Source organism: Cetorhinus maximus, chromosome 3, assembly GCF_964194155.1.
Source record: "Cetorhinus maximus chromosome 3, sCetMax3.hap1.1, whole genome shotgun sequence".
NCBI lineage: Eukaryota > Metazoa > Chordata > Chondrichthyes > Lamniformes > Cetorhinidae > Cetorhinus > Cetorhinus maximus.
This window is the reverse complement of record NC_135881.1, coordinates 40,781,815-40,795,605: the sequence shown is the minus strand read 5'-3', so window position 1 is coordinate 40,795,605 and position 13,791 is coordinate 40,781,815.

The window sequence follows — 13,791 nt, the reverse complement described above, 5'->3', positions numbered from 1 at the left end:
ACAGGTCAGCAGGCGCACAACTGATTCTGCTGAGCTCCCGCCAACCTCAAAATTGAAATGAGGCGCGGTGACGTTGGGTGTTCTGCCTGACATCATCCCGTGTCATTTTAAGCGTCGGCTGTGGGCCCTGCCCCTCGCTTGCCAAACGGAAAATCCTGGCCTATGTTTTTTCTCCACTAAACAGGGAAAGTTCAGTGAAATGTGCAAGGTGTGAAATGCATGGAGATTAATCTCACTGTTCTCAGCTCCTTAATCAGTTGTCTATAGAGAAATTCCAATTGCAGCTTCCAGCACTCTGATGTTCTGCTCAGCCCCTGTGCACTAAATGTTTCAACACGTAACCTGTATCTTCTCATTCAACGAAAAAAAGATTTTCCCTTTTACAATTACAACAAAGCATCTCTTGGCTTGTTTACTGTGAGGGTAAAGCCGAGTGCACTTGTTGAATGTAACACCTGCTGATGCATCTGCCAGGCAACAACATAAGCACTTATGGTAACCAACACTTTAAACATATTAAGAGACATAATGTTGTATTTCTAAACTATAATTTGGAACAATAATACTCAGTTTGAACAGTATTTTTAAAACACTTACTCTTCTCAACATTATGGGAGCCACATTCTATAAATACCGATGCTTTAAACAAAAAAACCAGCTTATCTCTCTGCCAATTCATATACTAGCTGTCTCAATTGGCTAAAGAAGAGTCAGATAACACAACTAGGTATTAAGTGGTACAGTAGCTATTATTGTAAATAGCTGAGCACCATAACTGCTTTTAAAGAGTTTAAATTCCTTTATTTTTCTGAACAAAAATATTGGGGTAGAGTTTCCACTCAATTGCACCAGTTTATTTTATAAACTACCCAAAAGATTGTGGTATTTTAAGCGCAAGTTATGTTCAGTGCAAATCAAGTCTCCACAGTCTTTTGCATTAGTTTATAAAACATTACATTAGAAGCCGGTCCTGCCCTCAAAACTAACCACACCGGCCCCCCCCCAACCCCCCCCACCTCAGTGAATTAATCATCATTGGAAGTTCCACTAATTGCAACTTTGAAGAGGTTCAACAAATTAAGCTGGTTCTTTTGGGGCAAGGACACTAATAGGCACATTTCAAAAGTTTCTGGACATCATTTTTGTCTTCATTTACTGAGAAGCTCACTACCATGCTCCAATATAACTAACAATTGGTTCTGTATATTTTTAGAAGTCATTTTCATTCACTTAAAAGCAGGTTACTCACAGGTAGTGGGCTAGACGTTTTGATTAGAAAGGCTTATTTTATGTGGTAAATCCAGTTTCTGTGGCATTAATTAAATTACACCAGATTACCACTCTTAAACATATCAAGGAGAAAATATCTTAAAGCAATTAAAAACATACATCTTAAAACGTTGCCAGATGACATGGCGCATGACAGATTTGACCTTCTATAATGTGAAAATGAGCAAAACAAGAAAGTAAAACACTTGGCAAAAACAGGTGTAGTTTGGGGGGCAATTTGCACCTGGATTGTTGATTGTGTCCAATGCAAAATTTTTCCTCAATCCTTCAACAGCACTTTTAAGAATATTGACTATAGGGAGATGTCCCCTAATCCTGTACAGACTTGCCACATGCTCTATATTCAAATGCCACAGAATTTGGTTGGGTTTGAGATGCAGCAGAATTTGAGGGGTCCTGTCTATATACATCTTATATTTAGATCTTGAAGAGGGCAGCAACCTGCAAAAGAAGCTCTGTAGTTAGTAAGTGAACGGGGGTTTTGAAGGGTTTGATGAAGCGAATTAGGAAAAAAATATTCCTATTTGTTGACGACTAAAGGTTTAAAAAAAATACATTGCCGAAACAGCAAAGGCAGGGATTAGCAGAGGTTTTTGCTTTACACAGGCAGTTGCTAGGGTGTGGAATAGCAGAAACAGGGTGCAGACAGAATATATAATTATTTTTAAAAGCAAAGTGGATAATTATTTGAAAAATAAAAATTTTGAAGGGTATGGAGAAAGGGCAGGACTAAGTGGATAGCTCTTTCATAGACCTGGCACAGGACAGATAGATCAAGCAACCTCTTTTCAGTGCTGTAAAATTCTAAGATAATGGCAAATAGGTTGGGATCCCAACGGATAGTGAAAACCAGGATTAGAATTCCTTTATTTGTATTAAAGGTTCTTTTAAAGCTATTTTTATATGGGAATCAAGAACTTTATTTAAAAATTTTTTTAAACATCCTCCTCAGTAATTCATTATTAAGTGCTACTGAGGGTATACAAGAGAGAATCTAACCATCACCCCTTGACGTTCAATGGAATTACCATCACTGAATCCCCCACTATCACTATCCTGGGGGTTACTATTGACCAGAAACTGAGCTGGGCTAGCCATATAAACACTGTGGCTACAAGAGCAGGTCAGAGGCTAGGAATCCTGCAATGAGTAACGCATCTCCTGACTCCCCAAAGCCTGTCCACCATCTACCAGGCACAAATCAGGAGTGGAATATTCCCCACTTGCTTGGATGAGTGCACCTCCCACAACACTCAAGAAGCTTGTCCAGGACACCGTCCAGGACAAACCAGCCTGCTAGATTGGCACCAAATCCACAAACATTCACTCCCTCCACCACCGATGCATAGGAGAAGCAGTGTGTGCCATCAACAAGATGCACCACAGGAATTCACCAAGGCTCCTTCGACAGCACCTTTGAAACCCATGACCACTACCATCTAGAAGGACAAGGGCAGCAGATAGATGGGAACACCACAGCCTGGAAGTTCCCTTCCAAGTCACTGAGCATCCTGACTTGGAAATATATCGCCATTCCTTCACTGTCGCTGGGTCAAAATCCTGGAACTCCCTTCCTAACAGCACTGTGAGTATACCAACACCACGTGGACTGCAGAGATTCAAGAAGGCAGCTCACTACCACCTTCTCAAGGGCAACTAGGGATGGGCAATAAATGCTGGCCCAGCCAGCGAAGCCCACATCACATGAGTGATTAAAACAAAATTATGCAATGCAAAGTCAACATAAGTCTTTCACTGTGTGAATAAAAGGAAGTGTCATCTAACTTAAGCAACACTGAAATAGTGTGGGTGCTGCAGAAAGAAAGTGGATGATTCAAAAGTGAAATGGCATTAAAATCTCATGATTTTTGTACTTTGGGAATTGGTAATACTGCACAATTCATACTTAGTCACTAATGGCTAATTTATCATAGATTTTCAAAATCACACCTTCTCATGCGAGGCTCATAGTAGACTTTGGTTAAAGCCTTTTTGCAGTTTCACAACAAAAATATGACTTTACACCTTTATTGTCATTCTGGACCAGAGTGTGATTGTGATTGATGCACTCTACTTTCTTTTTTCACCTTTTTAATGTAACATCCTGTAATCTTGATAGAGTACTTTTAACCAGGGAGAAAGAGAAATCATCAGCTGTAAAACCAGGAAGTGCCAAAAAAAAAAGGCAATTTTGTTCACTGTTAACTTTAGGCTGTTCCTGGACAATCGGGAGTATTGCATAGGTGTATGTTTCTGCGAGAGCACTTTTGATGCTACAACAAAAGCAAGTTAAATTACTTATAGATGTGACCTTGCTCTAGTTCTTCGGTCTGCTTTCACTGAGGCTGCTGTAATTCAAGAAACTTTTCCCATGGCACCAACAACTTGGACCGTTGATCAGACTCCACTCTATTGAACGTGAAGCCTATTCCAAACTTAAATGTATTCATTTAGTGTTGAGACTAAAGACCTGAAGAATGAAGTAACACTTGAAATTTCAAAAGTAGCTGCAGCCATCATCAGATCAGAAAAACACTCAATAAGAGCCTTGTATTTGGAGGTTAAACTGCTCTGATTGCTCAGTTGCCAAATTGCCCTGCATGGAACTGAGCAATGCAGCTGAGGAAGATCTGAAGTTTGATCCCCAGTCTATGTTGAGTTAGTTGATCTTTGCTAACAGCAATGAGAAAAGGATATCAGCCACTATTCCCACTACTAACTGTTACGTTCTCCTTCTGTTCAAAAGAAATGTACCAATCATACATTGGTGAAGCAATAATATGGCTTCATTATTTGAAGATAAAACAATATACAGATAAAGTTAACTGGGAGACTAAGTATAGTACATCTGATCTCTGCCCAGTTGCTTGCTGACTGGCCATGAATCATGGGACAAATACATAGTCAGGAAGATATAATAATTTTCATAATGTTATTTGGAATTTATTGTAAAGTTCAGTAATGGTGGGGTCTGTGTCTATGTATGTGTGTGTCTGTGTGTGTGGGACTTAATTGAATTAGAGATAGCTGGTCTGAAGGCTTTGATGTAAGAAGGGATGTTGGGTTTGAAATGCTAAATAGGTAAACATGGGTGAAGTTTTAGAACGCAAGGTGTATAGGGAACATTTGCATTTTTAAATAAACCAGACTAGCTTGAATTCAAAAGAGGGGGTGAAATGTTTCACCTAGCCCGGAGAAGTTAAGAAACAGTGTGTTTATTTTTCCCAAAGATTACTGGTAAAATTGGTACTATGATAGATTTTTATTATTAGAGAGCTAAAGTCCAAAGACATAGCGAAACAATGGGAATTTGCATTCAAAGGGGAAAAAGTGTATAAAGTAGAGAAGGCTGTGTGTAAGATCTATTCTAAGATCTAACAAGTATGAAAAAGTCTGCAGCCTCTGTGCCAAAACTGCTGTCTGCATGAACTGAAGTTACAAAAACTCTGAATTCAATTATTTGGGTATCATGTTACTTTGCCTGGGTCTTTTAAAATCTATGGACGTTGTGGGGGGGCGGGGAAAGCGGGTGCAGGCGTGGGCTGGCACGGACCCGATAAGCGCCCGTGATCGGGTCCACGCTGCCATTTTACACAGGTGAGCCAATTAAGGCCCGCCCAGCATATTTGCCGACTCCCGTGTTTAGCGGGAGTGTGTGGGCGGCAGGCGTGCACAGACCGCCGGGTCCAATGGTGATCCGGCAGTCTGTTTAAAAGAAGGCTGGCACCCTCCTGTAGGCTGGTGACAATGGCCAATTCGAGGGCACACCATAGGGCGTCGGCTGAGCAGGGCATGCTGGAGGGAAGGGCAGAGGAGCAGGCCAGGCTGCAGGGTCTGCCACAGGAGCAGGGCAGGCTGCAGGGTAGGCCAATGCACCCCTCGCTTTTCAAATGACTGCCTTGCTGCCCTCCTCGAGGAGGTGGCAGCATGGCAGGAGGTGTTGGACCCCCAGGATGGGAGGAGGAGACCCCCCCCACATGACCAAATGTGCATGGGAGGAGGTGGCGGAGGTGGTGAGCTCCCGTGATGTGGTGCAGCACACCTGGATCCAGTGCCATAAGCGCTTCAATGATTTGTTGCGCTCTGGCAGGGTGAGCAGCATGTTGGCATTGGTAGCCTTAGCCATTGAAGACCCCCCCCAAGTCTTACTGTCGTGACTGCATTGAATCATGTTGGGCATTTTTCCTACACTGGGTGAGCAAGCAGATAGTGCCCAAGCTTAGATCAGTCTGAGTGGTTCATGGAGGAGATGAGTTCTCCCCCGCACCATGTGTTGCTCTTAGTCTCACATGACTAGTCTGGGGGCAACCTGCAGGAGATGCAGCTAGGTGCATACTCAGAACTCCAACACATGCCCTATTCAGGGTGATGAGATTGTGGAAGGGGAGCCTCAAGTTCACGTGGCCAAGAACCATCTGCTGCCCTTGATGCTGCACGTAGTTGCACCTCCTTGCTATGGGAGCTAAGACCACGTGTTTCCTAAAGTGATGGACGCAGAATGTGTCCAAGGTGGCCATTGGGGGGGGTTGGGAGCAGGTTTACTATCTTTGTGTGAGTGATCAACAGTAACGAGGAGAGGAGGCACTGGAGGCCTGATATGGCCCACTGTGGTTGGGGTGCGCTGTGCGCGTGCAGAGTCCATGTGCAATTTGCCGTAATGAATGGCGTTCTCTCTTTCTCAGGAGAAGAATGTTCATAATGCCTCGGAGCATTCAAGGACTGGAGGCGGCCAGGCTCACCTCCTCATGTTAAGCCACTTGGAACAGAAGGCCCTGGAGCTTGAGAGGCACCATGCGCCCAGGTCAACTGGTGTCGGTGAGGCTGGGGTGGCATGGCCAGGTATTTGAGGCCAACAGTGATATCCACTATGTCCTCCCAACATCCATAGCACTGATGATTGTTAAATTAGTTATTGTTGCAACATTGCTCGGTCACAGAGTGATAGAGTCAGAATGTGTGGATCATAGAAAAAGGTCCTTCGACCCTTCGAGGATACGTGGGTCAAACACGTTCCTAAGTCTCCTACTCCCATTTTCCAGCACTATGCCCATGGCCTTGTGTGCCATGGCATCGCAAGTACACATCCAAATACTTATTACATGTTAGGAAGGTTTCTGCACCCTTTCAAGCTGTGTGTTCCACATTCCCAACACACTCTGTGTGAAAAAGTTGCTCATCACATCCCCTGTAAACCTCATGCCCCTTACCTTTAATCTATGCCACCTGGTTACTGATCCCTCTGCCAAGGGGAAAAGTTCCTTTCTGTCGATCCTATCTATGCCCCTCATAATATTAGAAACCTCAATCATGTCCCCCCTCAATCTCCTCTGCTCCAAGGGAAATAACCCCAGTCTATGCAATCTCTCCTCATAAGTCAAACTCTCCAGCCCAGGCAACATCCTGGTAAACATCCTCTGCGCTCTCTTCACTGCAATCACATTCCTCCCATAAAGTACAGCATGCAGTACTGTAGCGGTGGCCTAAGCAACGTTTTCTACAATTCGAACATTACCTCCCTGCTCCTATATTCTATGCCTCGGCTAATAAAGGCAAGTATGGCATACACCTTCTTAAACACCTTATGTATCTGTCCCACTATCTTAAGGGACCGGTGGACATGCACACCAAGGTCGTTCACATCCACAGTACTTCCCAGGGTCCTACCATTCATCGTGTATTCCCGTGCCTTGTTTGTCCTGCCCAAGTGCATCACCTCACACTTATCCACATTACATTCCATTTGGCATTCATCAGCCTATCTGACTAGCCTGTCTGTATCCGCCTGGAATGTAAGGCTATTCTCCTCACTATTTACCACCCTGTCAATGTTCGTGTGCATTGGTTCTGGAAGGTTGAGCGCATAATGAGCAAGGGGGAAAGGGATGAAGTGTGTCACTGTGTGCACGCTAACTGATCCACTGTCCTTGTTGTTCATTTCAGCATCATCAGAGCATGGCCAGCAGGAGGAGCTGCAGATGCCCCCTCTCACACCTGAGGGCCCTCAACTGTCACCTGCGTCACACCATTTCTGCGAGGTAGGCACCAGCGCAGATACTAGCACCTCGGTGGGCATTGGAACATCGGCTAGTGCCCCAGGGCACAGTGGAGAGGGCATTCGCTGGCAGAGACAGAGAGTGCCGATGGCGCCAGCAGTCGGAGGACTGCAGGGGACCAGGCACATGCTGAGTTGGTACCTGATGATGTGCCTCTGGAGTCATCCGCGACGCAGCAGGTGCAGGAAATGCGGCCGGGTGTGCGGGAGCATCTGGGAGTGTTACATGAGACTATGCTTCGCTTGGTGTCCGTGGTGGAGTATCAGTGATGTGATGAGCCTCATGGCAGAGTGTCATGCTTCCTCCATGGAGAGAGTGGCGACTCTCGTGGAGAGGGGCCTCCAGGAGAACAATCAGGTTCTCCCGGGGTTACAATCGGACCTGCAAGCCCTCACAGCGGCATTGGCCACAGTTGGTCAGTGCCAATGTGGGAGATGGTGTGGGCTTCAAGCTTCCCAGCTCGGTGCCCATCCATCCACGGTGAGCAGGGAGGTCCGGGGTGACCCCACATCGGCAGAGCAGCTGCCTGTCGTATCTGCCGGCTCCTCTCAGGGCGCTCCGGATGAGGGCACCAGCTCCTCCGCCCCTCTCCCAGTGACCGTTTCATCCAATGAGGCTGCGACGACTGGGCAGATGCCAGCTGTGCAACTAGCAGATCCCTCCCGGGCGCGGCAAGCACAGGCTCCATGGGCCAGAGGACGACTGCCAAGGTCATCAAGGCCAACAGGATAGCAGAGTCAGCAGGCTGTCTCAGATGCCACTCCGAGTGATGGGGCAGCACCAAGACGTAACACCCACAAACAGAAATGTAAGGCACAATAGGCATGTCAAGGATTTCTCACTGGTGCTTTTGTGTTGGCCTGAGATGAGGTCCTTATAATTTATTTTTGCTTGCTTACAGTATTGTTTTGCAATTGGGAGAACATCTGACGTTAAAATTAAGAACCAGATGTGTGACCATGGCTGAGGGTGGCTCGTTTGATCTGCATGTGTATGTTTAGGAAAAATGTCATGAGTGTTTCTTTGGACATTCACATTTATGTCCAAGGCCCTTAGTTCCTGCTGATGACCTGGCAGATTTAGTACTTAGGTGCCGAGTGTGGAAGTGCCAGGCAAGGCTGGTCCTGCTGATCCATTTGTGTTGTGCTAGCTGAAGGTTCATTGGATTAAAGCCTCCCGGGTGTCCCTGCCTCCTTGGTGTAGTCCCGGGTCAGCATTTAGCCCCTCAGCATTCCCCTGTGCTTCCTCATCCTCAGAATCAGTGCTGCACTCATCGTGTGCAGCCCCAGACACTGAGTTGACATCTTAATCGTCCACTGCTTCCCCCCTTTCCAGCGCAAGATTGTGGAGAGCGCAGCATGCAACCACTATCACCAACCCACGATCTGGGGGGTACTGGAGTGCGCCCCCTGAGCGGTCCAAGCATTGGAAGTGCATCTTGAGAAGAATGATGGTTCTCTCCACCACAGCCCTTGTGGAGGCGTGGCTCCTATTGTAACGCTGCTCAACTTCTGATATTGGATGGCGGAGAGGTGTCATGAGCCACCTTCTGAGGGGTTAGCCCTTGTCACCCAGTACCATTCATCCAGCTGGGCTGGAGCGCTGAAGAGCCCCGGCACTTGGGAGTGTCTGAGGATGTTGGCGTCGTGGGAGCTGCTTGGGTACCTTGCACAGACTTGTAGAATCAGCATCCTGCAATCACACACTATCTGCACGTTCATGGAGTGGAAGCCCCTCCTGTTGACGAAGACACCGGGCTCACCTGCTGGCGCCTTGATGGCCACATGTGTACAGTCTATTGCACCCTGGATGCGGGGGAAACCAGCAATAGCCGGGAAGCCTCTGGCTCACTGTGCCTGACTTGCCTTGTCCCAGCGGTAGAGGTTGAAGGTCAATGCACGTCTGAATAGAGCGTCTGTAACCTGCTTGATTTAAGCGTGCACAGCTGATTGGGAGACACCGCAAAGATCACCCACCGATCCCTGGAAGGAGCCAGAGGCATAGAAGTTGACGGCAGCTGTGACCTTCAAAGCCACCGGCATGGAGTGTCCACCCATACAGTTTGGGGAGATCTCAGGACCAATCATCTGACTCCTTTGAGAGTCAGAGCCTCCTTTGACATTGCACCTCAGTCATATTAAGGTAGCTGCTTCGCCGCCTGTATACCCTGGCAGCAAGATAGTGGCGTCTTCTGCGGCCCCTTCCATCTTGGACTACCTCTTGGCGCTGCACCCCTTGTGCCTGCGCCTGTACTCCCAAAGGTGACTCCCCTGGAGACTGAATGTGCACTCTTGCCCTCCCCTCCTCCTCAGAGGAGTTGCCTCCATTGGACATGTCAGAACCCATACCCAGGCTAAGGGGAGGCCTCTCTAAAGGCTTGCTAAAGATTCCTGACTGCAGAGTGCTGACCTGAAGGTTCAAAGTACACATAAAGCTGCTGGAATGCATTCTGAACTACTGTAGATCACACAGGCAAGTTTAAAATACTTTCTCCAATAAATACTCCACAAAGCAGATTGACGACCCCACTGAGCCCTCTTATCCTGCCCGTGGATGAGGTTCATAGAAAAGTATCTTACCCGCCTGCCCATTGCGCCCATGCGCCGATCCAAAGATCGCACGGGCACCTTAAAATCGCTGTCGATTGACAACTAAAGGGCCTTAACTGGCCCATTAATTAATGGCATGTGCGCGTCAGACTTCATTGCGTGCTCGCTCAGTGAAATATTGGGATGGCGCACAGTGACATCGCGATGCTCGCCTGATGTAACCGCGCGTCACTTTACCCACCCCCCACACGTCAAACTGAAAATTCTGCCCTATGTGTTTTTTACTGTTGCCTTAACAGAGGTGTGTCTGGGAGTTATATTAATTAGGCGAGCTAGGAGTTATCATAGTAATAATTTGTAGGCCTATGTAGGGGCTTAAAGTTATTTCTTATATTAATAAATGTTTAGTTTAGTTTTGTAAAAACCCTCTAAGCCTTGGTGGCCTTCTTTTTACCGAATTCAAAGTCCGCACCTCAAAATAAATACAAATTGCAAATAGCTGTGGCAGCTGCTTCAAGTTTCCCTCTGGGATTTGAGCAGCTTGGCATTTACCATCTGCCTGCCATGACAACATGTTGAGGTGGTAATAATTGACAGCAGTTTAAGATATATCACCTTAAAGGTGCGTGCACATCATGTCACAACACTAATCACTACCTGCTGCTGGAAGGCAACTGTGTATGGATAGAATCTGGCTTGGATGTGTTGAGCTCCTAAATTGAACCTACTGACTGTACTCACTGTAGTCTCACATTTGAAGAATAGCTGCTTAGTGAAGTACCAAAAAGCTGCCAATACCTATGAAACCATATCCCTGTGCTAGCTAATGTTGCCAGGAGAGAAAAGAGAATAACTATGAATAACCAAAAAATTGTTGTTGGTGTGCTAACCAAGGGCTAACCCATTGGTTAGCTAACTCAGAGGATTGCAAAGAAAGCTACCTAAGAACTGTGAATGTGCACTCAAACATGCACAGGGCATCTTCAGATTCATAGGAACAGAAATGGGCTACTCAACCCTGCCTCACCCCATTGACTTTAATTATACTATGATTTTCTAAGTGCATTGTTAAGACTTCCTTAATAATAGATTCCAGCATTTTCCCAATGACTGATGTCAGCCGAACTGTACTGTATTTCCTGTTTCCCTCTCCCACCTTTCTTGAATATGAATGTGAGATTTTATAAGGTTGTTAAACCATCTCTTCATGGCAAAATGGAGGAGTGAAGAGAGCCATGTGATCTACAAGTTCTTCTTGGCATGCAGTCTGCATGGCTTGGTTGCCATGGGGATGTGGGTTGGGATTCCAGGTTGAGAATCACTGGAAGCAAGGTGCAAAATGTAGACACCTGAAAACAAAAGCTGGAGCAGCTGGGCTGACTCTGGACAGACTTTCGGTCTCTGTGTTTTTGGACAGAGAGAGAGAGAGAAAGAAAGAGGCAGACACATTCCTTCGACTCACGAGCCACTCTGTTGAGGGCTAAAGACCATAAGACATAAGAGCAGTAGGCCATTCAGCCCATCAAACCTGGTCCGCCATTCAATGAGATCATGGCTGATCTGATAATCCTCAGCTCCACTTTCCTGCCTTATCCCCATAATCTTTGATTCCCTTACTGATTAAAACTCTATATAACTCAGCTTTGAATATACTTAATGACCCAGCCTCTGCAGCCCTCTGCGCTATGAATTCCATAGATCCACTACTCTCTGAGAGGAGAAATTCCTCCTCATCTCTGTTTTAAATGGGCGCCCCCTTACTCTGAGATTATGCCCTCTGGTCCTAGACTCTCCCACAAGGGGAAACAACCTCTCAGCATCTACTCTGTCAAGCCCCCTAAGAATCTTATTTGTTTGAATCAGGTTGCCTCTCATTCTTCTAAACTCCAAAGAGTACAGGCCCAACCTACTCAACCTCTCCTCATAAGAAAATCCTTCCACACCCAGGATCAACCTAGTGAACCTTCTCTGGATTGCCTCCAATGCCAGGATATCTTTCCTTAGACAAGGGGACAAAACTGTTCACAGAATTCCAAGTGTGGTCTAACTAATGCCTTGTATAGTTTTAGCAAGACTTCCCTATTTTTGTACTCCATTCCCTTTGAAATAAAGGCCAACATTCCATTTGCCTTCCCTATTACCTGTTGAACTTGTATGTTAGCTTTTTGGGATTCATGCACAAAGACTCCCAAAACCCTCTGTGCTCCAGCCTTCTGCACTTTTTCTCTACTTAAATAATGTTCAACTCCTCTATTCTTCCTGCCAAAGTGCATAACCTCACATTTTCCCACATTATATTACATCTACCAATTTTTTGCCCACTCACTTAACCTTAATCTATATCCCTCTATAGACTCCTTGTGTCATCCTCACCACTTGCCTTCGCACCTATTTTTGTGTCATCTGCAAACTTGGCGATAGTACATTCACTTCCCTCATCTAAGCCATTAACATATATTGTAAATAACTGAGGCCTCAGCACTGATCCCTGTGGCACTGCACTAGTTACAGGTTGCCATCCCGAAAATGCCTCCCTTATCCCAACTCTCTGTCTTCTATTAGCTAGCCAATTCTCTATCCATCTTAATATACTACCCCAACACTATGGGCTCTTATCTTATTAATTAGCCTTATGCGCAGTACCTTATTGCATGCCTTTTGGAAATCCAAATCCATTACATCACCTGGTTCCCCTTTATCTATCCTGCTTGTTAGCTCCTCAAAGAATTCTAATAAATTTATTAGGCATGATTTCCCCTTCATGAAGCCATGCTGACTCTGCTTGATTAGATTATTTATTTCTAAATGCTCTGCTATTACATCCTTTATAATAGAGTCCAACGTTTTCCCAATGACAGATGTTAAGCTAACTGGCCTATAGTTACCTGTTTGTTGTCTCCCTCTTTTTTTGAATAAGGGTGTTATATTGGCCGTTCTCCAATCCTCTGGGACTTTTCCAGAATCAAAGGATTCTTGGAAGATTACTACCAGTGCATCCACTATCTCTGTAGCTATTTCCTTTAATATCCTAGGATGCAACCCATCAGGTCCACGGGATTTATCGGAACTTTAGCCCCATTAGTTTCTCTAGTACTTTTTCTCTAGTGATAGTTATTGTATTTATTTCCCCCCCGCTTTTTGCTCCTTGATTATTTCGTATTTTTGGAATGCTATTAGTATCTTCTACCCATCAGCTCTGCGTGATATTCCCATGCCTTCTGCCTACTCTGTCTGCCTTCAAAACATCGTGTTTCCCAGGAATGCATAATTAATGCAGTGGGTAAAATGTCAATTACCCCGCCCACTACCACACTTAGTGCAAGTCTGGGATGATTCCACCCAATGTTTATATGCTGTTGGTTTTAGTTTGTTTGTTGCAGTAAAAGTCTTAAAATTTGATATTTTGTTGTGTGATTCCTTTACATTGGTCAATGGAAGTTCAAATATCTTTTTAAAAGTTATTGGTCGCTAAAGGGATTGTAACCAATAGTGTTACATTTGTTAACTTCTAATCTTTTGGAACCATTCTAGAACCTAGAGAATTTTGGAAAATCATAACCAGTAAATCCAGTATCTCTGCATCTACCTCCTTTACAATGCTAGGATGTAGGCCTTATACCCTGGGGATTTGTCGGTTTTTAGTTCCTTAAGTTTCTCCAATACTTTTTCCTATGCTGATATTAATTACTTTAAGTCTTATTAGGCTTTAGGTTGCATTCTATTTCTGGTATGTAATTTGTGAAACCAGACACAAACTATTTGTTTAATGTCTCTGACATTTCCTCATTCCCCATGAAAATTTCTTCTGCCTCGGGGGGGATCAGCTTTTACTTCAGGGTCTCTTTTTTTTATATTCTTGTAAAAGCCATGAATATCTGTTTATTATATTCCTGCCTATT